The following is a 26,623-nucleotide window of genomic DNA, read 5'->3' as shown; positions in this document are numbered from 1 at the left end:
CAGTAGTTTCCTGAATTCTGATGTTAAAGCTATTACGCCTGTGTTTACAAAGGTGCACTATAGGCACGTTAGCATTTTTAACGTGTTAAATGCTAGCACATGTCAAACGCTAACAGGCCTATAGGAATGTATTGGCACGTTAGCGTTTATTGCGCCTTAACTTCAAAGGTGCGTTAAAAAATGCTAATGCTCCTTAGTAAACATACCCCTTAGTAAAGTTTCGGTACTATAAAAACTTCGGAATCCATGTTGGAAAGAGCTTAATAGATCAAATTACAATATATAATTTGATAATTGAGAGCTGACCAAAAATTTTATTAACTTACCCCCCTGTTTTCTAAGCCTCGCAGTAATGCCGACACAGTCCAATAAAAGTGAATGGGCTGTGTTGGCATTAGCGCACTGCAGCTGCTAGTGCGGCTTAGTAAACAGGAGGGGGGATTAATAAACAAATGCTTGCAATGGGCTTAAAGCTAGCTGGTAAGGAAAGATCTGTAACTTTAGGGATAGGAGTTAACACAGTATTTCCCACTGACACTGAAAAGTAATTCTGCCTTAAAACTAAGTTCACCAAATCTATCAAACAGTGAACAGTAAAAGCTGGAGGTTCTGAGGTTTGCCAGATGTTTATCTAAAGTGCAATTAGAAACTCTGTAAAGGACAATCAGATCCTATCTGTTGGACTGGCAACCAACCCCTTCCCCCTTTTACAAAGCCCCTCCTCAGTGGAGATGCCGCCCCCCCCCCCCCCCCGGGACAAGATGCTTCCCCCCTTCCTACCTGCCACCGGCATCCAGCATCTCCCCTTTGCGGTGTTACCATATGCTGCCCTGCTGCCGGCACCCACCTCTTCCCTTTACTGCAGCTGCCTGAGCCTCTGATGAAACAAAATTGAAAACATCTCTAACTGATGAATGTGAGAAAAAGGAACTTGAGCAGGAAGATATAAATAATTATCTAGGAGTAGAAGAAGGACCAACTATCAAGCAGAAATCACTGAGAAAAAATTAGTGAAGATTATTATAGGAGACTAAAACTGATATTGAAGAGTGAATTAATATCATAGAATAAGTTACTGGCTATTGATCAACTGGCACTCCTTGCATTGCATTCTCATGTAGCTTTGATATTATAGACTGGCCTTTTAAAAATCTTGAAAAACTAGATGTGTGAATAAGAAAACTCTTCCATGCCCATGAGGTCATCTATCAGAATCAATGTATGCCAAGACTGTACATTCCAAGAGCTGAAAGAGGAATGAGACTCATAAAAATAGATTTTACCTATTGAGCTAATATCATAGACCTCTAGACTTACTTAATAGCATCATCAATGCACAAAAGGTGTTGAAATAAGAAAGAAAACTTCCAGAATTCAGCTGTATTATTAAACTCTGACAAGTGTTCCAACGAGTAGAAGGAATGGGTTAAAATTCATCAGTGTCAAAGGGGAAGGCAGCAACAGAATTTAAAAAGGAAGAGAAAAAAACTCCAAGGAATTGGATCAGCAGGGGAGAAACCGCAAGTGGAAAATGCATAAGAACAGCAGAAATTACAGTGTTATTCCAGGAACAATTTGTGGATCAAAATCGGACATACGAATGGTTAAAGAGATGTGAATTGAAACCTAAGGATAATGAATTGATAGTTGCAGCCCAGGATAGTGCATTACGGACAAGATGGCTTACAGTAAGTATTGGAAAAAACTGGTGCAACAGATATCTGTAGAATCTGTAAGAAAGAGTTAAAACAGTTACTTACCTCATGGCTGTCTGCAAAGTGCTGATGCTGGAAAAGCTTTATACAGAAAGGCACAACAAGGTAGCACAATTCATTCATTGGAAACTCTGTAAGCATTACCCAACATTACAACATCAGTGTATCTGAAAAACATTGGGATTATGACCCTAAGAGAACTGTGGAAAACAAAGAGGTTGTGATCACCTGGGACATCCCCATCCTGACTGATAAAAAACTGGATGCAAGAAAACCAAATATAGTGGTAAAAGAGAAAAACACTAGAATGGCATTGATTATAGAGGTATTGGTCCCAAGCGATTATTTGGTAAATTGTGTGGAGAGAGAGAAGATCCTCAAGAATCAAAAAATGCAGTCGGAGACCAAGAAAATGTGACAGAAAGATAGAGAAATATTTCCCATTGTTTTGGGTGCCACAGACTTGATCAAAAGGAACTACTGAGCGCACTTGGATAAGTTGCTTAAACATGTTACATCTTATGAACTCCCTAATGAAGTTCTCTTGGTACAATGCAAGTACTACAGTGAGCATTTGCAGTAAATTTGAGAGACTGAGATCATACTCCACATTCCCTGGCTTTTGAGTGAGGTCCATTCCTGTCATGGTATGCACAAAACTAACCCATTTGGAGAAAATGCACCATGGGAAAAACTATTTTATCTACGGTTTATATAATGATAGATTTCATATTAGGAGTCACCACCCAAGAAAAGGATTTTAGAGTCAGAATGGGCAATACAATAGAATCCTTAGCACAATGAGCAGTGGTGGGCAAAAAAAGCAAATAGAATGTGAAAGAAACAGAAAACAAAACTGAGAGTATAATAATACATGTGTATTGATCCATGAATTGACTGCTCCTTGAGTATTATATGCAGTTCTGGTTACCCTACCTTAAAAAAGACATAGCAGAACTCCTATTAAGTACAGAGAAGGGTGACAAAATGATAAAGCAGATAGAACAGCTGTCCTGTGAAGAAATGCTAAATAGGCTTGGAGAAGAGAACTTTTATTTGGTAGCCTGATTTGCTAGCAGGAGTACCATGAGGCTACCCGTAGGGGACTGTAGACACATTTTGACTCTAGATGCTGTCAGAGAAAGAGTGAACAAGGATAGATTCTGCCCTTCCTCACTAGCCACCAGGTAGATCCCTAGTATGTGTTGGGAAGATATATATAGTAAGAGCATTGGGGTCGGGTCTTAGGGGTTTTGAGGGAATGTGCAAGAAGGGACATCAATGGAAAGGGGTACTTTTCTAATGGCCTGGCCCTGTAAAATATAACCGCAGTTCTGAGGTACCTGTAAATTTTGCTGTAGTTAAACACTGCATTTTACTGTAGATTAGTGACTTCCCCTCTGGGTTAATTTTATGATGATAATCTTCATCCTTATTTTTCACCTTTGTAAAACAAGCAACAAAAGTTTCTCTAAATGGGAGAATGAGGATAAAGAAGTGTCTCGTGGTTAGAGCAGCAGACTGGGAGCTGGAGGACCCAGGTTCAAATCCCATGGCAGCTCTTTGTGCCCTTGGGCAAACTACCTAACCCTCCATTGCCCTAGAATGGCTGGGGAAAGTGTTGGCAGCCCATCCCACTCATGACCTGCCACAGAAACTATTACATGTGTGGCTACCCCCAAAAGTAATCAGAGCTTGTGTGCAAGGGAAACCACCATGCCAAATGGAAGAATAATTTGATTAGTGTGCATATGAAAAAAAGTAATACCATTTCATGCAGTATGTGTCTTAAGGAATGCAAGATGTTAAGAATAGGGGTTCCCTACTCTCATCAATAATCTGCCACTCACTATTCCATTTCATCCTCAAGAACCAACATAACACAGAACCCATTATACCCAAGTGGCTTAATATAGACATTAATAAACCATGATACACTATATCAAATGTTGTAAATAAATCCACTTGCATCATCAACAACTCTTCTTATCTGTTTAAAAAGCTCTTAATTCAAACAGTAAGGCAACCATCACAACTTCAGTATTGTGCAGGCTACCAGTAAGCAGCTCTGTAGCTATTGCAACTTAAAAGTTTATCCGTGAAAAGAATAATGGTAAATAGCCAGTAATTTCTACACTGTCCACCATCCAGAACCTTTTAATATGGAAATTCAGATTAATTGATGTAATGTAAGATACCCTCTGCTCTTCACTTTATGAACACCCTGAATGTTAAAATATTTAAATTAATATATGCTGAAATTGTAGCCACTGTAAAATCTTCAACACACAGGTAGATCTCTCAAGAAAAACTGAGCTGCCATGTTTTGCATTAAAGTTATTTACATTTTATCTGGGCTTCCAGGATGTTATTTTTAAGCATGTACATTTTTAACACTTGCATCCACAACTCATGCAAAATATTTAACCCTTGTTCGTAATTTTCTCATTTTATCATAGCCTCTCTTTTTAAAGATTGCACTAGATTTACTTATTCTCACTCTGGTGATAATGATAAATTGTTTTACATTATGGTCACTATTGCAATGTAATCCCCCCACTAATTGGCAAATAACCAACCAATCCACACACCTACCAGCCAAACAGTGACCCACCAAGAGCTAGATCTAAAGTAGCTCCACTTCTCATTAGTATGAGGCTAGCTGCTCTATGAAACAGTCCTTGATGACAGTGTTTCCAAAGTCCAGTCCTGGAGTACCCCATGCCAGTCAGGTTTTCAGGATATCCACAATTAATATGCATCAACTTAATTTGCATACACTGCCTTCATTATATGCAAATCTCCTTGCCAGTTAAATAGTGTTGAATATTGGCCAGAATATATTAAGTTGCTTATACTGTTTACCCATGACCTACTATTGACTAAAATATATCCAATTTATGGTCCGATTTTATTTTCTATTATTGCAAATGTATTTTTTCTCTCATCCTAGCCCCCTTAATAAAGCTGAGGAGCCCAGAGAAGGGCAGTGAACAGGAAAGGAATTTAAAAACTCAGGTCCAGAAGGGAACAGAGAGGCCCAGGTTGGACAGAGAAAGGTACCAGGAATGCTAGGAGTGTTCTATAGAATACTTGGTCGTAATCTTGATCTGAATCTGTGAGGTCGGCCAGCTTTGTTGATGCCCCATACCCCAGGACACATAATTTTGTGATCCAAGTCAAATCAGATGGCAATTCATTGGAATGTGCGACTCTTGACATAAGCATTGACGCTGAAACACAGCCATGCCGAGTTCTCATTTTTCCATTTATGCATAAATGAGCTCCTATTTCATTCTCTGTATGTGCAATTGATGATTTTATATCTTGTGACAGATCTCCAATAAAGAAGGATTTTTTGCCAGAATTGCTTGAGAACTGATCAGTACACCAGCCTGGTTCACCCAATGACTATGTCATACGTACTACTAGTTATCTTGCCAGCCACTGTAAAACACAGCATCATACAACCTTGTAAATGTAATTGAATCAAGGTAATCTCTAACAATTGTTAAATGTAAGCCACATTGAACCGAAACTCGTTTTTGGATAATTGTGGATACAATTGTAAATAAATAAAATAAATCTAACTCTGATCATCCTCACTGTTTGCCACACTGTCTTTTTTATGAGGATCCTGCTCTTCTTTGTTTTGGATTGCATTGATTGGAGAGGAGGAGTGGAAGATGAAGGTGTGGAGTAGAGGAGTGGCCTAGTGGTTAGAGCACTGGTCTTGCAATCCAGAGGTGGCCAGTTCAAATCCCACTGCTGCTCCTTGTGATCTTGGGCAAGTCACTTAACCCTCCATTGCCTCAGGTACAAACTTTGATTGTGAGCCCTTCTGGGACAGAGAAATATCCAGAGTACCTGAATGTAACTCACCTTGAGCTACTACTGAAAAAAAAGTATGAGCAAATCTAAAACAAATTGATATTTCCTATATGTCATTTCAAACCAATGCTCAACCCTACAATCTTGTTATTACTCTACAGCCATTTTCACCTCTAAATAAACATAAAGCTGAAAATAGCTCAAGGTATTCATTTTTTAATTCAAATGTCCCTCCCTTTTTTTTAATCTCCTAGAAGGCATTTCTTGTATGTTTGCCTTATCAGGTCAAATTACTACTACTATTTAATATTTCTAAAGCGCTGTACAGTTTAACATAGAAGGACAGTCCCTGCTCAAAGAGCTTACAATCTAAAGGACAAGTGTACAGTCAATCAAGAAGGGGCAGTCAAATTGGGGCAGTCTAGATTTCAGACGTTACATACATTGACTTTGTCTAGGGCAGTCTCCTCAGTTGCTGTCATTGTTCCAGGGTCTGGAAATAAAACTTGCTTTGCAGAAACCCCACTGACTTTATTGTGCATGAAGTAAAATGGATGGATAAACACTTTAACAGCTGTAAAAGGATGTATTGTGTTAATGGAAATCAGTTACCTCTGATTTTCAGTGACAATGGCTTACAGATTAAAAGACTCATTACTGCAAAATAATATTTATCATGGCAGATAAAGGATTATAAAAAGTATAGCTAATGTGTGTGCCATCTAAATTACACTGAGGGAAAGATAGTTATAATAGAAAGACTGATAAATTTGGGAGAAGATACGGTATTGAATGTTTACTGATGTATTATTTGCAGAAAATGTTTTTATCCAGTATATTAGAGATGGAATAGTAAATTCTGTTGGCAAAATATGTGATGTTCTCTAATGTTAAAGCATAATAAAAAGATACTTACAGTTCATTTAAATCAAAAACACTACTACAGAATTCGATGCATTTAAAACAAAACATTTGAACTATCACTATTTAAACTTATGGGTCAATATTTAAACATACTTATCCAGACAGCAGCACCAGCTATCATAAGTACATAAGTATTGCCATACTGGGAAAGACCAAAGGTCCATCAAGCCCAGCATCTCACCTCCAACAGTGGCCAATCCAGGTGACAAATACCTAGCAAGATCCAAAAAAAAGTACAAAACATTTTATACTGCTTATCCCAGAAATAGTGGATTTTCCACAAGTCCATTTAATAATGGTCTATGGACTTTTCCTTTAGGAAAACCTTTTTAAAACTCCTCTAAGCTAACTGCCTTTACCACATTTTCTGGCAATGAATTCCAGAGTTTAATTACATGTTGAGTGAAGAAAAGGTTTCTCCGATTCATTTTAAAATTTACTACATTGTAGCTTCATTGCATGCCCCCTAGTCCTAGTATTTTTGGAAAGCGTAAACAGACACTTCACATCTACCAGTTCAACTCCACTCATTATTTTTTAGACCTCTATCATATCTCCCTTCAGCTGCCTTTTCTCCAAGCTGAAGAGCCCTAGCCATTTTAGCCTTTCCTCATAGGGAAGTCATCCCATCCCCTTTATCATTTTCGTTGCCCTTCTCTATACCTTTTCTAATTCCACTATATCTTTTTTGAGATGACGTGACACAATTATACAGTGAACCAACATACATATCCCCCCACCCCTCCCAACATACATATCCCCACCCCACCAAGTATGCAGCTTTGTACTTTAACAGAGGAGTAACAAAACTCCTTGGAGAGAACCTCAGAGCGGTCTAACCAGGCTATGTAGTCTGCCCATACGCGACGAAACTGAACTAGCTTATTCCTTTTTAGGGCTGTCATCTTACACGTTAGATATAGGTAGGACACCTTGGCCTGCACCACCAACAATTCCGGGACAGCCAGCCATTTCCAGGTCGTGGCCAATACCAAGCGCCCAGCTGCATGACTAGCTCTGAGGGCCCCAGATGAAGCAAACAACTGGCTATAGTATTAGTAATGTGGAGTCCAATAATAGTTTGAGTCCGACCCACCACAGTGTCCCAAAAACATTGTACCTGAGGACAAGACCACCAAAGATGAAAAAAGACTCCATGTGCCTCACATCCCCACCAGCATCGGTCAGTTCCATTTCCATCATAACATGCAAACGTGCCAAGGTGTAATACCACTGGTACAGTATTTTGTAGCCATTCTCTACCAAGTTACTGGCTACTGAAACCTAGAGAAGGCTTTTATAAATTTTCTCCCATGACTTAAAATCAAGCTGGGTCCCCAAAATAGCCTCCCATTTATCCACATGATAGCGTAGGCTGGGAGACAGTGTGTTCCCTTAACGATATTCATTACCACAGGAAAAAAATATTGCTACTGTCTGGTTAAGTTCCAGTGTGGACCACGTTATCCAGATATTCAACACTGGCCACTATGGACCAAATGCTATAAATGGTGCTGAAAAATCAGAAATGAAGGACAGCTAGACAAACCACTGGTTCTGACAGACAACTGAGATTCTCAGTGCGATATTGCTTAAACCTCTGACAGTGAATGGTCTATATATACACGGTCTTTTTAAAGACCTATACATTTCTTCTAGTCCTCACTAGCATCATTCACTTTTCTTGAGTCCTACGCTAGCAGACTCCTTAAGCAGGTATCATGTATGCCGAAACACGGTTGCCGTGTCGAGTCTATATACGTTTGAAGAATAAATTGGATTGGTTGAACCAGCGGTCAGTCTAGCTGTTCTTCATTTCCCACTTTTGGACTTCCTGTTGGTTTCTCTGTGGGATTTTTTCTGTGTTCAGTTACCGTTCGGTTGCTGAAAAATCAGTGCCAAAAAAAGCACACACTAAGCGCTATTCTATAAATTCCACTGTTTATAGAATATTTATGTATTATAATATTTGTGTCCTGCATTATCCCAAACAGAGTTCAGGTTAAATGTGGCTTACAATCCAATTAGCTTATCTCTGTCCCTAGAGGGCTGACAATCTTGGTTTTTGTACCTGAGGCATTGGAGGGTTAGGTGACTTGCCTAGGAGTTGTAGTGGGAATTGAGCCCAGGATGCTGGGATCAAAGTCTGCAGCAACAACAATTAGGCCACTCCTCCTGGGATCTGTGACTAACTTTAGACACAAGGATTTACGCCAACTAAACCCTCATGCCTACTTTAGGTCATGTCTGTCCTAACCCTTATCCCTTACTTGTCCTGTCTGTCTGTCATAATTAGATTGTAAACTCTATTGAGCAGGGACTGTCTCTCCATGTTCAAGTGTGAAGCGCTGCGTAAGTCTGGTAGCGCTATAGAAATGATAAGTAGTAGTACTAGATCCCCTTTATTCTATAACAGCACGCATAAATTGCAGGAATGCCCCTGATCTGTCCATTACCCTCCCATGGCCGCACCCCGGTGCCTACAACTACATGTGTAAATTTTAATTAAGGCCAGTTAGCAACAATAATTGATTGTTAGCATGGAATTTCCCAAATTTGTGCAAGCAATTCTGACATTTGGGGGCACATGGATAGTGGCAGTAATGAATATCCAGACAGTTTTGAAATACCACAACTGGCATTCAAAAAAAAAAAATATCACTGACTGTTAGGTTTTTCTTTGGGCTATTTTGTTTGTTTGTTTTTTTCTGTCTTTTTTTTTTTAAGTTTAGAGTATTGGAAAGATTGGGCATTTATGAGAACGACTTGTGCCACATAATACAGTAAAATGAAGAACAGTAGATCTGTAACCAAGGGAGAAGAGATGTGACAAAATGACTGAAAAGCCCGGGGGGGGGGGGGGGGGTGAAAAAATAACAGAAAAGCATATATGACCAAATGTCAGCAGGAAGAAAGGGAAAGGGAAATGATATACTGCCTTTCTGTGGTATTTTGCAACTACATTCAAAGTGGTTTACATATATACAGGTACTTATTTTGTACCTGGGGCAATGGAGAGTTAAGTGACTTGCCCACAGTCACAAGAAGCTGTAGTGGGAATTGAACCCAGTTCTCCAGGATCAAGGTCTGCTGCACTAACCACTAGGCTACTCCTCCACTCTACCTATAACTGAGGATGAAAGTAGAACAGATTGAGTTGGGGAGAATAAAATGATCTGGGAATCAGAGTGGAAGGGATAGAGGGAGACAGAGATCAGAGTGGGTGAGGGGCACAAACATACCTAATTATGGCTCTGTGCAATGACATTCACATGAGGTTTGCCAAAGCCACTACACAAATCCCTCTTTGAAAGTCTTGAACCCCATTTACATATGAAAGCAGTGAGTAAACCAAAAAGGCCAAATGCCACTTATCTGGAGAATGAGTCAACTCAGAACAGCAGAGTAACTTATTCAAAGCAAAGAAAATAGAACTTTGTGGGTGAGTGAGTGTATATGCATGGCTGCTTTCTGAAAAGTATGTAAGAGCTTGAACATAAATAAGATTTATTATGCATTCACACCACATAAGCAAAGCACTTTATGTACAATGCTCATTTAATCATTTAAATGTATTCAGACTCAGCCGTTACTGTACCAGTCTCAGTCATCAAACACACCAAGTGTTATTAAAGGCTATTATTATAATAAAGGTAATTATGAAAGGCCTAATTTAGTTTGCATCAGAGATCAAGTAGCTTTGCATTGATACCAGAGAAGCTCACAATGAATTTGCTATCATTAACCTGGGATACCTACCAAATGCCAAGTCTCGATTTTTGAAAGAAAAGCCGAAATCACGTCATAGACTGAATACTAATGAACTATTGTCATATTCTAACTTAAAAACACTATTCGCTTGATTTTATAATTCATTCACATTTACCCACACCTAGGGGTCCTTTTACTAAGGTACACAAACAGATTTAGCACACACAAATTAATTAGTATGTGTTATGTGCCATGATGCAGCCCATAGGAATACAATGGGCTGTGCTAATTGCTAGCGCGTGCTAAATCTATTAGAACTCCTTAGTAAAAGGTCTCCCATAATTTGAAATATTTGTTAATATTTTTGAACAGGATATCATCAATAAAATGATTATTAAGATATTTTTTCATTTCTCATGTGAATGAAAAATGTTTGGAAATTTTATTTTAGCTGAATCAAAACACACACACTTTTTCCTCAAAATATGTTTGAAGCTTGTGATAGAGTCACATCCAGGATAGTTGGGTAAAGGCAGTTTCAGTCTGAAATACATAGTTCCAACAGCAGCATTCACCTTCCATCTTAAGCACATATAAGCCACCTGAAAGTGTGTGGCAAATAGTCCCCTTTAAGCAGTAGGCTATCAGCACATACCAGGATTCAATACAGGCTCACAGTCAGCTCCAGTCTGGGCTCTTTATCCAGTGCACAATAAGCAGTAGTTCAATTCCAAATAGAAGAGGTTCATTCAATTCATCATCACAGTTAAATCACAAAGCAGCAGTTTCTCCCTTCTACTCTCTTTACCTTCAGGAGAGTTCAATATTTTAGGGACTCCTCATACCCAAGGGATCTCACCCTGCATCAGCTTCACTGGTAAATTCAATACTTTAGGGACCTCCCTTACCTAAGGATTTTCAGCCTGCAACTGCTTCTCTCTTCTAGGACTCCTTCCCACCTACCAATCAACCCCTGGCTTCTGCTCTCACAACCAATCATTCTCCTTCCATTAGCTTCCCCCACACCCATACCAGCTGAGTTGAGCATTAGACTAATGATGAGCTCCTGCACACAGGGTTTCCCCCTAGTGGCAGCCAATCTACACATCCTGCCAGCTTACACACGTCTTCCTCTATTGCAGCTAGGAGTCCAGTCCGGGTTCCTTATCTCACCCCCTGGCTCCTTGCCTGCAATGCCTTCTGGGACTTGTATTTCAGACTGACACTGCCTTAACCCAACTATCCTGGATGTGACTTTATCACAAGCTATATAATTCCTCAGTTAATTCTGAAATATATTTTTTTAACATTTTGAAACCAATAAAATTGTATCAGTACATCCCAGACCCTCAAAAAGAAAGTGACCTGATCTGATGACCCAGCTGAGCTGAGTGCATAGGAACTGTATCAGGACCAGTTCCTGCTGAGACAATTCCCACCTAGGACAATTCCCACCAAGGGCTCCTCCCCCCCCCCCCCCCCAAAAAAAAAAAATCATTTCTCACCCTTCCTCGTCTTTTTTTTTTTTTTTTTTTACCAACTGTAGCATCTTTCTTGTATCATTTCTGGGAGAAGGTAGTTAGAGCAGCATACAGATGTACACAGAGGACATATAATAACAGAATAACTTTTCATAGGTAGAGCAGTAATTTGTAATAAATCGTAATCAGTGTGTCATTTTGAGGGGCTGAATTAGGTTGAAATCTAGTTTGGGGGTGTGTGGGGGGTAATGCCCCCCCCCCCACATGAACTTCAGTTTGTATTTATCTATTAATTTATTTATTTATTTACTTATTTATGATATTTAGATTCTGGATTAATCATGAATTAGGTTGAAACCAAGTGTGTGTGGGGTGTGGGGGGGATGCATAGTAACATAGTAACATAGTAGATGACGGCAGAAAAAGACCTGCATGGTCCATCCAGTTTGCCCAACAAGATAAACTCATATGTGCTACGTTTTGTGTATACCTTACCTTGATTTGTATCTGCCATTGTCAGGGCACAGACCGTATAAGTCTGCCCAGCACTAGCTCCGCCTCCCAACCACCAGCCCCGCCTCCCCCCACCGGCTCTACTACTACTACTCAACATTTCCAAGATGCTACCAGACTCACGCAGCGCTATATTGCCACCCAATCTCGGCTAAGCTTCTAAGGATCCCTTCCTTCTGAACAGGATTCCTTTATGTTTATCCCACGCATGTTTGAATTCCGTTACCGTTTTCATCTCCACCACCTCCTGCGGGAGGGCATTCCAAGTATCCACCACTCCGTGAAAAAAAACTTCCTGACATTTTTCCTGAGTCTGCCCCCCTTCAATCTCCTTTCATGTCCTCTCGTTCTACCTCCTTCCCATCTCCGGAAAAGGTTCGTTTGCAGTAGAGTAGTAATTTGTAATAAATCATAATCAGTGCATCATTTTGTGGGACCGAATGAGGTTCAAACCTAGTTTGGGGGTGTGTTTGGGGGTATTGCCCCCCCCCCCCCCATGAACTTCAGTTTGTATTTATCTATTTATTTATTTATGACATTTAGATCCTGGATTGAACATGAATTAGGTTGAAAGCTAGTTTAGGGGGTGGGGGTTCATTTGCCCCCCCCCCCCCCACAATGAACTGCATGTCTGAAAGGGGAAAGGAATGTGTAAAAGATAATGTTGTGGGAGGGTGTGAAGGGGTAGGATCTGGAAGATAAAACAGAGGGAGATTACTTGCCTTGTGTGCTTTGTATTTTGGGGGTTATGGGTGGGAATTGTCCTCTCTGGTGTGGTGGGAATTGTCCAGATGGGAATTGGTGGGTGGGACCTGTCTTAACCTAGAACCATAGGAACAGGTATAAATAGCAGTTTATCCATTTTGATAGCATGAGCTCACATCAGTGGCGTACCAAGGGTGAGGCGGTGGGGGCGGTCCGCTCCGGGTGCACGCTGCTGGAGGGGTGCAGAGAGCAGCTGCGCGCCTGTTGGCTCCGCTAGTTCCCTGCTCCCTCTGCCCCGGAACAGCGGAGGTGAGAGCTGTGCAGCTGCTCCCAGCAGCTAAGAATGCACCCGGGGGGGGGGGGGGGGGGGTTGATGCGCCGGGGGGGGGGGGGGGGGTGTCGTGCTGCACCAGGGAGGGGGGTGTGCATCGGCGATCCGCCCCGGATGGCAGCTGACCTAGGATCGTCACTGGCTCACATTGCACTAAGCTCCTGTCTGATGAAGAAGAGTTTAGTGGTATGAGTATACTTCTGCGCCATCTGCTTGGTCAGAATGAAAAGACAATAAAATGCTAACAAAAAACCAAACAAACAACATATTTAGCAATAAAATAAGAGGAATTCAGTTACCCCAGTACTGACTGGTTAGATGCAAAGCATTGAGGTGAAATAAACTGTCATTTCCCATTTCCTGCAAACAGTTCTTCAGACTATAGGGTAATAAAGAATGTGAAGTCAAGTTATATCACACTACTAACTTGTTAACTTGCATCAGACTTTTTATACTTGACTAAAATTACTACTTATTATTGTTCAGTGTCGCTTTTTCAGAGGAATCCCAGAGAGAAGGGGAATTCAATTTCTTGAGAAACAAAGCAACATGGGCAATCACTGAGAAATAATCAGTCATTATTAAAGAAGTGTGTTCAACTCATTAACTCATTTAGGCTCCTGTTAACTAAAGTGCTGTAAGATTTTGCAATTATTAAATGTTAATGGATGAAATTAATGCACATTAATTGCGAAATTTCAAGGTTAATTGTCAAGTTCAGTTAACACTGAGACAACATGAAGTGGCAGCCCTACTGTTAGGCCACCTGAGGCAGGGGCCTCAGATGGCATGCTCCATAAGAACATAAGAGTAGCCATACTGGGTCAGACCAATGGTCCATCTAGCCCAGTATCCTGTTTTCCAAACAGTGGCCAAGCCAGGTCACAAGTACCTGGCAGAAACCCAAATTGTAGCAACACTCTATATTACAAATCTCAGGGCAAGAAGTTGCTTCCCCATGTCTGTCTCAATAGCAGAATAAGATCCTCCAGGAATTTGTCCAAACCTTTTTTAAACTCAGATACACTAACCGCTGTTACCACATCCTCGGCATAGAGTTCCAGAGTTTAGCTATTTGTTGAGTGAAAAAATATTTCCTCCTATTTGTTTTGAAAGTATTTCCATGTAACTTCCTCAAGTGCCCCCTAGTCTTTGTACTTTTGGAAGGAGTAAAAAATCAATTTACTTCTACTCGTTCTACACCACTCAGGATTTTGTAGACCTCAATCATATTTCCCCTCATCAGTCTCTTTTCCAAGCTGAAAAGCCCTAACCTCTTTAGCCTTTCCTCATACGAGAGGAGTTCTATCCCCTTTATCATTTTGGTTGCTCTTCTTTGAACCTTTTCTAATTCCACTATATCTTTTTCGAGATACGGCGACCAGAACTAAACGCAATACTCATGGTGCACCATGCAGCGATACAAAGGCATTATAGTATTTTCAGTCTTATTCACCATCCCTTTCCTGCCGCCACACACTGAGCAAAAGATTTCAGCGTATTATCTACAATGACACCCAGATCTTTTTCTTGAGTGCTGACCCCCAAGGTGGACCCTAGCATCAGGCAACTATGATTCAGATTATTCTTTTCAATGTGCATTACCTTACATTTGTCCACATCAAATTTGATCTGTCATTTTGATGCCCAGTCTTCAAATTTCCTAAGGTTTACCTGCAATATTTCACAGTCCCACCAGTCCCAGTACAGATCCCTGTGGCACTCCACTGTTCACCCTCCTCCATTGAGAGAAATGACCATTTAACCCTACCCTCTGTTTTCTGTCCAATAACCAATTCCTAATCCACACCAGAACCTTGCGTCCTATCCCATGACTCTTTAATTTTCTCAGGAGTCTCTCATGAGGAACTATATCAAAAGCGTTCTGAAAATCTAGATACACTACATCAACTGGCTCACCTTTATCCACATGTTTATTCATGCCTTCAAAGAAATGAAGCAAATTGGTGAGGCAAGACTTCCCTCGGCTGAACCCATGCTGACTCTGTCCCATTAAATCATGTTTGTCTTTGTGTTCTGTAATTTTATTCTTTATAATAGTTTCCACTATTTTGCCTGGCACTGAAGTCAGGCTTACTAGTCTATAATTTCCCGGATCACCCCTAGAACCCTTTTTAAAAATCAGCATCACACCCTCCAATGTTCACATACTACAAACGATTTTAACGACAGATTCCAGAAGCAGCACTCTCCTTTTCCCTCCTCAATCCTTTAAGTTATTTGTTTCTTTTCCAAAATGCGGCAGTGGCAGCGATTCCCATAGGCTGCCCTGCCACCGGCACCAGCCTGGTCTCCCACTGTGGCCTGCCTCTTGTTATAACTTCCTGTTTGTTCAGAGGCAGGAAACGGTAGCGAAGAGGCCGGTGCTGGCGGCAAGACAGTCTATAGGAATCGCTGCCGCCTTTTGCAAAAAATATAAGGTCAACACAGGGAGGAGCGTTGAGGAGGAAAGGGAGGAGATGTTAGACCGGGCAGAGGTGTAGGCGGCATTTCATCCCTGCCTAGGGCGGCAGATTGCCATGACCTGTTAATATAGCCAAAGATAATGTGATATAGTTAGCTATACTTATTCAGGTGGCATTAACTGAACAATGAAAACAGGAAGGCAAACAGTTTGCAAGACCCAATAAAGGTATCAAGAAAAAGAGCAGATCGAATGAAATTTGCAGGCTTCATTCATTACTTTAGCTGCCAGGTTTTATACACACCCCCCCCCCCCCCCCCCACAACTTAGTTGTATTTCACCAAAGGGGTTGCGTCAGGGGCAAATGGACACCAGTAGGTCTAATAGTCCAAACTTTACCTAAACTGGTCGTCAGAGATACAGGGTCCGATATTCAGACCACAGGAGCTAGCCAGGCTGCCTCCCACGGTTGGCACTGAGCCCACATATTCAATGTCGGGCCATTTCCAGAGGCCGGCATCGAATATTCGGTTTATTTTTGGCCAGTTTCAACTTAATTGGCTAAGTCAACATTCAGCACTAGCCAGTTAAGTTGAAACCAGCCAAAGATAGGCCTGTTATTTTGGCAGCCCAGTTTGACCGCAAAACTTAGCCAGCGATGCGCTGAATATTAGCAGATAGCAGGTTATCCACTAATGGCCAGATTCTATATATGGTGCTTTAAAATTCCACGCAGAAAATATGCATGGTATATAGATTATGCATAGTTGACATCCTAGTGCATAAAACTACATGCATCCATTTACACCAACATAAATATGGTGTAAATCCTGGCACACAGAGGGCCATATTCTATGACAACATGCATAAATTTTGGAACACCCATAAACATGCCCCTTTTTGTCTGCACACAATAAAATTTAGGCACAGTGCATTACAGAATACGCTTAGGGAGTTGTGCGTGTAAATTCTAATTATTGCTCATTATTGCTTGTTAAGTGCTGTTAACAACGCTGATTGGCTTGTTAAGTGCCATACCCCTAAGAGAAAAACTACCACTGGCTTCCACTCAAAGAACTTATTACGTTCAAAGTCTGCACCCTGGTTCATAAAATCATTTACGGAGATGCCCCGGTCTACATGTCAGACCTCATAGACTTACCACCCAGGAACACTAAAAGATCGGCATGCACATTCCTGAATCTCCATTTCCCCAGCTGCAAAGGACTAAAATACAAATTAACACATGCATCCAGCTTTTCCTACATAATGCACTACCACTTGACATGAAAAAAATGCGCGACAACCAACTTTCAGAAATCATTGAAGACCTGCCTGTTCAACAAGGCATACCGCAACGACCCATCATATGAACCTTAATGCAATACTACTTTCTCTTATCCCGAATTGTGATCTCTTTTATACTTGTTTGATTAATCTACTATGTCACTCATGATCTTTATGTAATACCACTGGTATCTCTCACTCTGGAATGGCGATTGCCATGACGGAACAATGTAAGCCACATTGAGCCTGCAAATAGGTGGGAAAATGTGGGATACAAATGCAGCAAATAATAATCAAGTTGTATTTGTTGCTATAGAATACGCTTGGATTTTGGTGCAGAACGCTAGGAGGCTTATTTTCAAAGCACTTAGCCTCCCAAAGTTCCATAGAAACCTATGGAACTTAGCCTCCCAAAGTGCTTTGAAAATATGCCTCTAGGTGTGCTATATAGAATTGCTGTTTTTATGTTCTTATATTCTTAAGAGTCACGTCTACCTGTCCCACTCCACTCATTATTTTATAGATCTTATACAACTTAACCAACTTTCGCAAAACTTTGAAGACATTTCTCTTCAACAAAGCCTACTAAAATAATCCTTGATGAATCAAACTACAAACCTTTGAAGACATTTCCACTCAACACAGCTTACAAAACAATCCTGATGAATCATACTACTCCGTACATCACCCAAACACTCTAAAACACCTCGACATGACCTTACCCAATACCTCTAACTAATTCCTCTTACTCCAATTCATTACCAATTGTATCCAACTCTATGTAATGATCATACCAAACTAACATCCTGTAAGCCACATTGAGCCTGCAAAAAGGTGGGATAATGTGGGGTACAAATGCAATAAATAAATAAATCTCTAGCCCTCAGTGATTTACACCAATGTGGGTTATGGTAAAATAACGCACAGCTTTGTTGTTTAAACGCACCTTTAAGAGGCAATTGCATGTGATTCTCTTCAGGCATGTTAGTAACTACCCTTCTGTGTGTGCATGTCATTAGGGTGTGAAAGATTGCCTCATCTGTTGATTACACCTCCACATACTGGCTTAAGCTGGCAGTAAGCACCATGCTGTGGATGTGATGTCAGCACTGGGTGACACTAAGGGGTGAAGTTATCAAGCTGTGTTAGCAAATTTTGCAGGACTCCAAATTTGCAGCCCTACATAAAAGCTGTCCTTACTTAATCTGGTAGCTGGTCTGAATATTTCCAGTACCCAGATAAGTGCCAGACACTACATTATACCCGGATAGTTAGTGCCAGTTTGTGGGTACAGCCTGGCACTGAACATCTGGACATTCAAAACCTGCAGTAGCTGGTGTTTAAAAAAAAACACTGACTACCACGGGCTGAATATCAGGGGGAGGGGGGAGATACTTCTAATATCTGCTAGTACCCTGACCTATGACCTTTTTAAAACCTTTTTATTTATCTTAATTTAGCCAAAAATGTAAAAGTAACCCTAAATGCTTGTAATATCTATCAGCTGCAACAGACGTGAGGATCTCAAAACAGAATGCTATTTACTTTTCTCCTTCTTCCTCCCTCCTAAATAAAATAAAATACTACTTATTTAACCATTGCTCTAATAATGATTTAGATCCAAATGTATCATTTCTCTACAGATAAGGAAGCAAAAAAAATGTTTTCAAGTCGTGTCGAGACTGGCAATGAAGCTACCGTTCCCTCTAAGCTGAGCGGGAGTCCTCCAGCTACAGTCCAGCCAATGGGTGGTGCTGTTTCACTATCACATTTGCAATAGTGAGGGACAGCCTGTCTCTAGCCATTTAACACACAATATTAAAACACTGCCTCCCACTGGCAGCAATGCAGATGGAGAACTACTGCTCAGCTTAGAGGGAACAGTGTGTGAAGCAGCTCAGCTGGAGATCAGATTCACAAAGGTTCAATCAAAACATATACTTACCAACCAGCAGGCTGGCTGGCTGTTAAAAGAGGGACCCTGTACTTAATTTGCAAAGTGAAAAAAATGAGGGACCCTGTGGCACACAAACCAAAAACTCTGTTCCCAGTACAGAGAAGCTGCACATTTGCTCTCAACAGTCATTCTATTCAATTATTTCTCAATCGCTTGTGTCTTCAACAAAGAGCTTATCATACACCCAGCTACCTCATGTTCAAATTGCTACCTAAATCTAATTCTAAAGGCCATTTTCCCAGAAGCAGGCAGTTGTACCAACACTGATAAAAGCACAGCTTTTCAGATCAAATGGGCCACTGAAAGTTGTTATTTCAATGAATGTATGCATCTTCTGGAACTGTTTTCTCCTCTATCCTAAAACAGTTATTTTGTATAACTAGACAGCATGTTCACATTTCGGATGAAGTCAGGAAAAAAATATAGCTTTTGGGGTCTGTGGTTCACTAGCAATACTGTTTACTATAGGGGGAAAACTGTTCTATTTCTGCTGCTCCAACACCTTTAAAAAGGTCCTCTGGGCATTGTTTGTATCACACAATAATATTCAATAGTGGGCAATATAAAACTCACTTCACAGCTATTAACTGCTATTACCAAAACAAACCCTCACAGGTTGTGTCACTGCAATACCCCAATGTCTCATCCAAATACAAATAGATGGAGAAATCCGTGAACTTCTGCAGGAATGAAGTAAGAATGTCTGCTGTGACCCAGGATTGAGCCTGGAGGTCTTTGAAATTGAATGGGAAGTGCAATTGATCAGAAGATGATTGCAGATAAGTTCTGTTTCCTACTGCGCTATTGAATTTAAACTGCGGGGTGTGTTTTCCTGCTAATCCCTTTTTCAGTCTCTATTAAGTGATGGAGTATTTTTATGCCGATGATAAGATTGAAGGCAGCTATTGAACTGAGATATAAAGCTGCCACTTAGGTTTGAGGCTTTTTTCTTTCCATCTATTTGTATTTGGATGAGACATTGGGGTATTGCAGTGACACAACCTGCAGAGGTTTGTTTTGGCAGTACTGGTTGATAGCTGTCCTGTGGGCATTGTGCCCTGTGCTATTGGCCCGATGCTCCTGGGCAGGAAAAATAATGGTACCTTTAAGCTGGTTTATTCGTCCACTACAAAAATATAGCTTATGAAGTTCAACTCAAGTTGCTTTTTTCAATTTGCATGCTTTATATCTTATTGTTACATAGCTTTCAGTGATTTACTTTGTTATTTAAATGCACCTTTAAGAGGCAGCAATTGCATGTGATTCTCTTCAGGCATGTTAGTAACTACCCTTCTGTGTGTGCATGTCATTAGGGTGTGAAAGATTGCCTCATCTGTTGATTACACCTCCACATACTGGCTTAAGCTGGCAGTAAGCACCATGCTGTGGATGTGATGTCAGCACTGGGTGACACTAAGGGGTGAAGTTATCAAGTTGTGTTAGCACCTTAAGCCACGTTAACACAACGGGCAGCTTATCTTGCTTTACTGTGGTGATATTTAGGTCACCACAGGTCACATAGTAGTGAGATGCAAAACATGCAAATGCATGTAAAGCATCTCATTACTATGTAAAAATGTAATGCACTCATAAATGTTAGCATCTAGTTCATAGACTTGCTCTGTAGATGAAAGCTAGTGTGTTTTTTGTTCATGCTAAAGACATTAAAATGCTCTTATAGTCTGTTACGAGTTGATTTACATAACAGAATTCAAAAATGTGTGGGATAAACACAAAAGAATCCTGTTTAGAAGGAATGGATACAAAGAAGCTTAGCATGTGGCAACACCAGTAATTTAGAAGCAAAATCAGTGCTGGGCAGACTTCTCTGGTCTGTGCCCTGATCATGGCTGAACAGATTTGGGTGGGCTGGAGTGAAGTGGCGTCTCTAGACAGAAATATCTCTTGTGGCACCAGGGGGCAGGGGCGTAGCTAGGTGGGACCAAGGGGGCATGGGCCCCCATAGATTTAGCCCTGGCCCCCCCTGCTTTCACCCCCCCCTGCCGCCTACCCTCCCCCGCCATATTCGACCCCCCTCCTCCTCCCACCGCCGTCAGGTACCTTTGCTGGCAGGGGGTTTTGGAGGGCTCCCATTTACCACCACAAGTGTAACAGGTATGGGGGGATGGGCCTGGGTCCGCCTGCCTGAACTGCACTGCAGTACCCACTAAAAACTGCTCCAGGGACCTGCATAGTGCTGTGATGGAGCTGGGTATGACATTTGAGGCTGGCATAGAGGCTGGCAAAAAAATGTTTTTTAATTTGTTTTTTTGGGTGGGAGGGGGTTGGTGACCACTGGGGGAGTAAGGGGAGGTGATCCCCGATTCCCTCCGGTGGTCATCTGGTCAGTTCGGGCACCTTTTCAAGGCTTGGTCGTGAACAAAAAGGGACCAAGTAAAGTCAGCCAAATGCTCGTCAGGGGCGCCCTTCTTTTTTCCATTATCGGCCGAGGACAGTCATCTCTTAACCACGCCCCATCCCGCCTTCCATACACTTCTGACACGCCCCCTTGAACTTTGGCCGTCCCTGCGACGGAAAGCAGTTGAAGCCAGCCAAAATCAACTTTTGATTATACCGATTTGGCCGGCCTTGCGAGAAGGGCGCCCATCTCCTGATTTGTGTTGGAAGATGGCTGCCCTTCTCCTTCGAAAATAATCTGGATAGTAACATAGTAGATGATAGGAGATAAATACCTGAATGGTCCATCCAGTCTGCCCAATAATCACACTTGTTATCAATTCATGATTAAAATGACAATGAATATGGTATAAAATACTTTATCCTGGTCTTTCTTTGCCATTTCTGGGACATACACCTTAGAAGTCTGCCCAGCACTGTTCTTACATTCCAACTACTGGAGTTGCCAACAAAGCTCTCTCTAGCCCATCCTAAGCTGTCTTGACAAATATGGAGCAAAGAATGTACAAGTCTGCCCAGCACTGGCCTTAGATCCTCACAGCTGGATTCGCCATCTAAGCATCACTTGACATATCAACAAACATGCTTTCATTTAAGTTTCGCATTTTATACCATCCTTTTTAAAATTAGGGATCCTCTGTGTTCCTCCCATCACCATTTTTGCCTACACCACCTGGGGAGGGCATTCCAGGCATCGACCACCCTCTCCGTAAAAAAAGATTTTCCTAACATTACTTCTAAGTCTACCACCCCGCAACCACAATTCATGTCTTCTAGTTTTACCATTTCCCTGTCTCTAGAAAAGATTTGTTTCTATATTTAATACCTCAAGTATTTAAATGTCTGTGCCATATCTCCCCTGTCCCTCCTTTACTCTATCATCCATACATGATAGAGGCCTCCTTTACTCTACCCAGCTAATTTGCATGTATAAAAAAAATAGTACACAAAATTCACAATAGTGTGCACTAAAATGTGCAACAGTTCATGTCCCTCCTTGCATCACTAAGGGGTCCTTTTACAAAGGTGCCTTAAAAATGGCTTGCAGTAGTGTAGGCAAGGGTTTTGGGTGCACGCCGATCCATTTTTCAGCGTGCCTGTAAAAAAGGCCTTTTTAAAATTTTTGCTGAAAATGAACGTGCAGCACAATCAAAATTGCCGCGCATCCATTTTGGGTCTGAGACCTTACCGCCAGCCACTGACCTAGCGGTAAAGTCTCGCATGGTAACCAGGTGGTAATGACCTACGTTCATCAAATGCCTCTTGGTGCGTGGCTGATACATGTGGGAGAAAATAAAACTTATTTTTCAGACGTGCGTATCGGACACACGTCAAAAATGAAATTACCACAAGAGCCACAAGGTAGCTGGGCTGTAACTCCATTTTGGCGTGCGTTGGGTGCACGTAGACACGCACACGGCTTAGTAAAAGTGAAACAGGAAGGGCCCCCCTAAATATTGGTTTACAAAATATCTAGCACTATGCTACAATGAAAGAAAAGAGTAGAAGAAATTATTTTATATATAAAGCCTTTAGATTCATAATGCTGTTGCTTTTCTACCTCCTTACTTTAATCCTCATTAAGTCTTCTGTATTATTCAAATCTTTTAAACTACACTTTCCGCTACAGCATAATAAATTGCTATAATATTTATGTGCCAGCTGTGAAATGCGTATTTGGCCCTAAGGCTGCATCTTAATAATTGCTCTTGATAAATGAATGATAAACTACCACCAAAATGAGCTGATAAAAAATTCTTAGCTCAGAAAACCTTCAATTATTTCTCTGTTTCTATAATGGTAATTTATGGGCCCAATCCAAGTTAGACTTAAAAGGGTCAATACTCAAAGCAATTTATTTATTTATTTATTTAACAGCATTTGATATATTGCCCATTGCAAAGAATTTAATCGAGCAGGAGAAGCGTCTGCTTGGATCTAAGAGGAAATCTGCCGTTCAGTGGGCAGTCCGGGGGCAGAGTAGGAGCCAAATAGGACCAGTAAATAGCCAATTTATCTTAACTGATTAAGGCTGAATATTGGCATTTAACCAGTTAAGTGCCAGTGGCCACACATACCCAAAAATTCAGTGTTGGTGCCTGGACATGGCCTGGCATTGAAGCAGGAGGAGGAGGTGCGAAAATCGCTGACTGTCACCAGCTGAATATTTATCTCAAAGTCCTTTATCTGAGCACAGTTTCAAATTGAATGCTGTACCTAAGAAAGCCAATTCTTTTCACTGACTTTAAGGTAACAGGAATGTTTACTTCCACCAATAAATACAGTGATTGAAGAGACCAAATGATTGCCATCATTCTTATGGAGATGCCACTTTATAACAGCCCCCACTGGCTCTTAATATAAGCAGTGTGGAGGTGTGTTAAGAGGACCTGATTTTATAAACTATCACCTATGTGAAAAGTGCAAAAAAGCATCTGTTTTAAGCCTATTGTACAAAGGCAACTTGGTGCCTGCGGCCTTTAGAAAATAGGTTTCAAGGTCTGACCTAATAGTGCACACATAGACAGACTGACCATTCAGGCAACCAGGCAGTGCCCGAGGGCCCAGAGTCTCTAGGGGGTCCAGAGAATGCCCCCCGCCTCCGCACACAACAGCCCCCTGAGCTGCAGTAGGCCCTCCCCGGTCACACCTTGAATGGCTCTGGTGGTGTAGTGGCCTCTGTGGGGGCAGGAAAGAACAACATTCTTTCCTTCCTGCTGCTGCTATTCTGCCCAGCGCCACTGTGTTTTAAAAATGGCTGCCGAGACTCCTTGCGGCAGTCTTGCGTGACTGTCAAGACCCAAGAGACTACTGTGGGAAGTCTCGGCACCCATTTTGAAAACTTGGTAGCACAGGGCAGAATAGCGGTAGTGGGAAGGAAAGAGTGTGGTTCTTTCCTGCCCCCGAAGAAGCAGCTAGACCACCAGGGCCCTTCAAGGTTAGACTGGGAAGGGCCCACTAAGGATCGTGGGACTGTAGTGCATAGGAGGGCACTCATTATAGAATATGGTTGAATGCCGAACCCAGTGCTCAACTTTGGGAGCTGAATCTGGCACTTAACTTTGGGTGTGAGGAATTATGCCAGCTGAAACCTGATACAAATCCTGGGGTGCAAATTGGGCATGAATCCTGACTATTCTGTAATACTGCTCACATCTTTTGTGAATACCCCTGACCCACCCATGCCCATGCCCCCTTTTAAGCTGCATGCAATACATTGTTACAGAACACTGCATAGGCAACTTGGCGCCCAAATTATAATTAGTGCCAAATAAGTGCTTGTTAGCTCCAATAATAAAATTGTTGGAGCCACTTAACTAATTATTTTGGGAGTCGGCCTGAGATCAGTGCTCAATTTTGAGCAGCCAAATTTGGGTGACCTTTATAGAATCCAAAGATATACGTATATATCGCCCTGCCTCCATTCCACCCAAACTACACCCCGGGATTGTCCACATGCAGATCGCATAAAAGTGGGTGCACACTTCCCATTTGTGTACTTTTTTTTAACATTAAATTTTTATTGAACAAAATGGGTTTGAGTACAATATTTCCAGTGCAAATTACAATAATATAATCTTCAAACTTACACAAAGTGCACTTAGAATCATAACAAAGGTATAACTTGAAGTGTTAAATGCCCCATCCCCAAACTAGAATCTCCTCTTCCCACCCCCTCCCTGATCCCATCCCCACAAAACCTTTCAGAATTCTGGGTTAAGGTATTAAAATGAGCCCATAGAACAGAAGAGGGGTCATAATGGCCCAGTCTCTTGTCCGTAAGTTGTTTCATTTCTCCAACCAAAGATAATTTCAAAATCCAATCAAACTCAATTGGTCCCACTGATTTTTTCCCATTTGTGTACTTTTTATGCACATAAGCATTTGCACAATTTTACAAAACCCTTTTCTGTGTGTAAAGCACTCCTGTACATCGAAGGATCCACGTGGCCTATAAAGCAGGCTGTACACATGGAAAAACAGTATAAAATGATGAGCTGCCAAAACTGTGTTTATCAGTACTGTACTGAACAGTTAATTCTCAGCAGTTATGTAGCAATAGTCAGGAGTTTACAATAATTACATGGACGTTGGCTGTCACGGCAATGAACTGAAGGTATAAAAACCAATGCATTACAAATGACTTTAAAAAAAAACACAAAATCTAAACCCCTGTAGGTTAATATCCAGTTTGGGTGGCCAGCGGTTTTGGGGGTTTTTTCAATGTCGATAAACAAACACATTTAGTAGTGCTAAATGGATAGTGAGCCATTTAGAATATACCTGTAGACTGCTGAATAGCTTAAAATTAACCGCTTAGCTATACATATGAGGGCGGAATATTTCTGCTCTCCATCTATCAAGGCATTAAAAACCCCAGCTCCACCCTCATTCCACCAAGACATCATGCGGATAGAGCAATTTTCACTGGCACTATCTTTAGAGTGCATTGAAAATTCCTGGCCAGTGGGTTTACATGTTTACAGGCTCCCTTTTGAATACTGACCTGCTGTTTTATCGATGAGTTGCAACTGCGACATGGATAAATAGCTTCAAAGGAAACTGAAGGCAGGATATTCATTCTAACTATTTGGCTTGGGGAGCATTTAACCTATCAGACTGCACCATGAGATTCACAGTAGCAAATGATAAACTTCTCTCACTAATAGAAAACTAGTGACATGAAGTTTTCATAACCTAATTAAAAGGGCCTATTTGTGCTCGAAGTAATAAGTTACGTGTTAGAACAGTGCTCTAAGCTTCAGCGCACAGGGTTCTGACATAGAAAATGAAAATAAATGTACTCCTGATATACTAAATTAATGGCATATAAAAGAGAACTGGGGCTTTAATAAGTATTGATAGAAAAGAGAACACACTGCCATGGTAATCTGAAATGGTTTGCTGTATCAGGAGTAAAATATTTCTTTCTTCATTTATTTATTGGGATTTATAATCACCTTTATGAAGACATTCACCCAAGAACTGACTCACACTGACAGGAATAGAGACATTTTTAAAAAGTTTAGCCAGACTACCCAACAGCCTGTCAAAGTTTCTTGACCCAGTCCGACCTTCCCTGGACTCCCACTGACCCCCCTCCCTGGGCACCTTGGGTTATTTGACAGGTTGACTTCAAGTGATGCCTGGGTCAGGAGTGCCATGACTTGGGGTTCCCTGGCCCATGGAGACAGGAAGAGGGATGCTCGAGTTTGGCGACTTGAGGTTCCTCTGGCCAGATAGCCTTAGGTTGGGATGGCTTACCACTTTAGCCACAAGTCCACTGCAGCAAAATGCTGCATTTCATCTCAGATGAGTGAGTTG

The 26,623-nt window shown here is 41.3% G+C and overlaps 1 protein-coding gene across 3 annotated transcripts in view; it reads right to left on the bottom strand.

Annotated features, from left to right (window-relative positions):
• RGS6 (regulator of G protein signaling 6) overlaps positions 1 to 26,623 on the bottom strand; it is a 495,104-nt gene that overhangs the window by 291,863 nt on the left and 176,618 nt on the right. Inside the window, exon 1 of one of the 3 annotated variants that reach the window (XM_030214494.1) lies at positions 25,806 to 25,886. The exons of the other annotated variants lie outside the window; for them this stretch is intronic. The gene's annotated coding sequence lies outside the window, so the exon portion shown is untranslated. Of the gene's footprint in view, positions 1 to 25,805; positions 25,887 to 26,623 lie in introns of those variants that run through there. 3 annotated transcript variants of the gene reach the window in all.

The sequence above is a fragment of the Microcaecilia unicolor genome, chromosome 9, assembly GCF_901765095.1.
Source record: "Microcaecilia unicolor chromosome 9, aMicUni1.1, whole genome shotgun sequence".
NCBI classification, from domain to species: Eukaryota; Metazoa; Chordata; class Amphibia; order Gymnophiona; family Siphonopidae; genus Microcaecilia; species Microcaecilia unicolor.
This window is presented reverse-complemented; position numbering and strand designations above follow the sequence as displayed.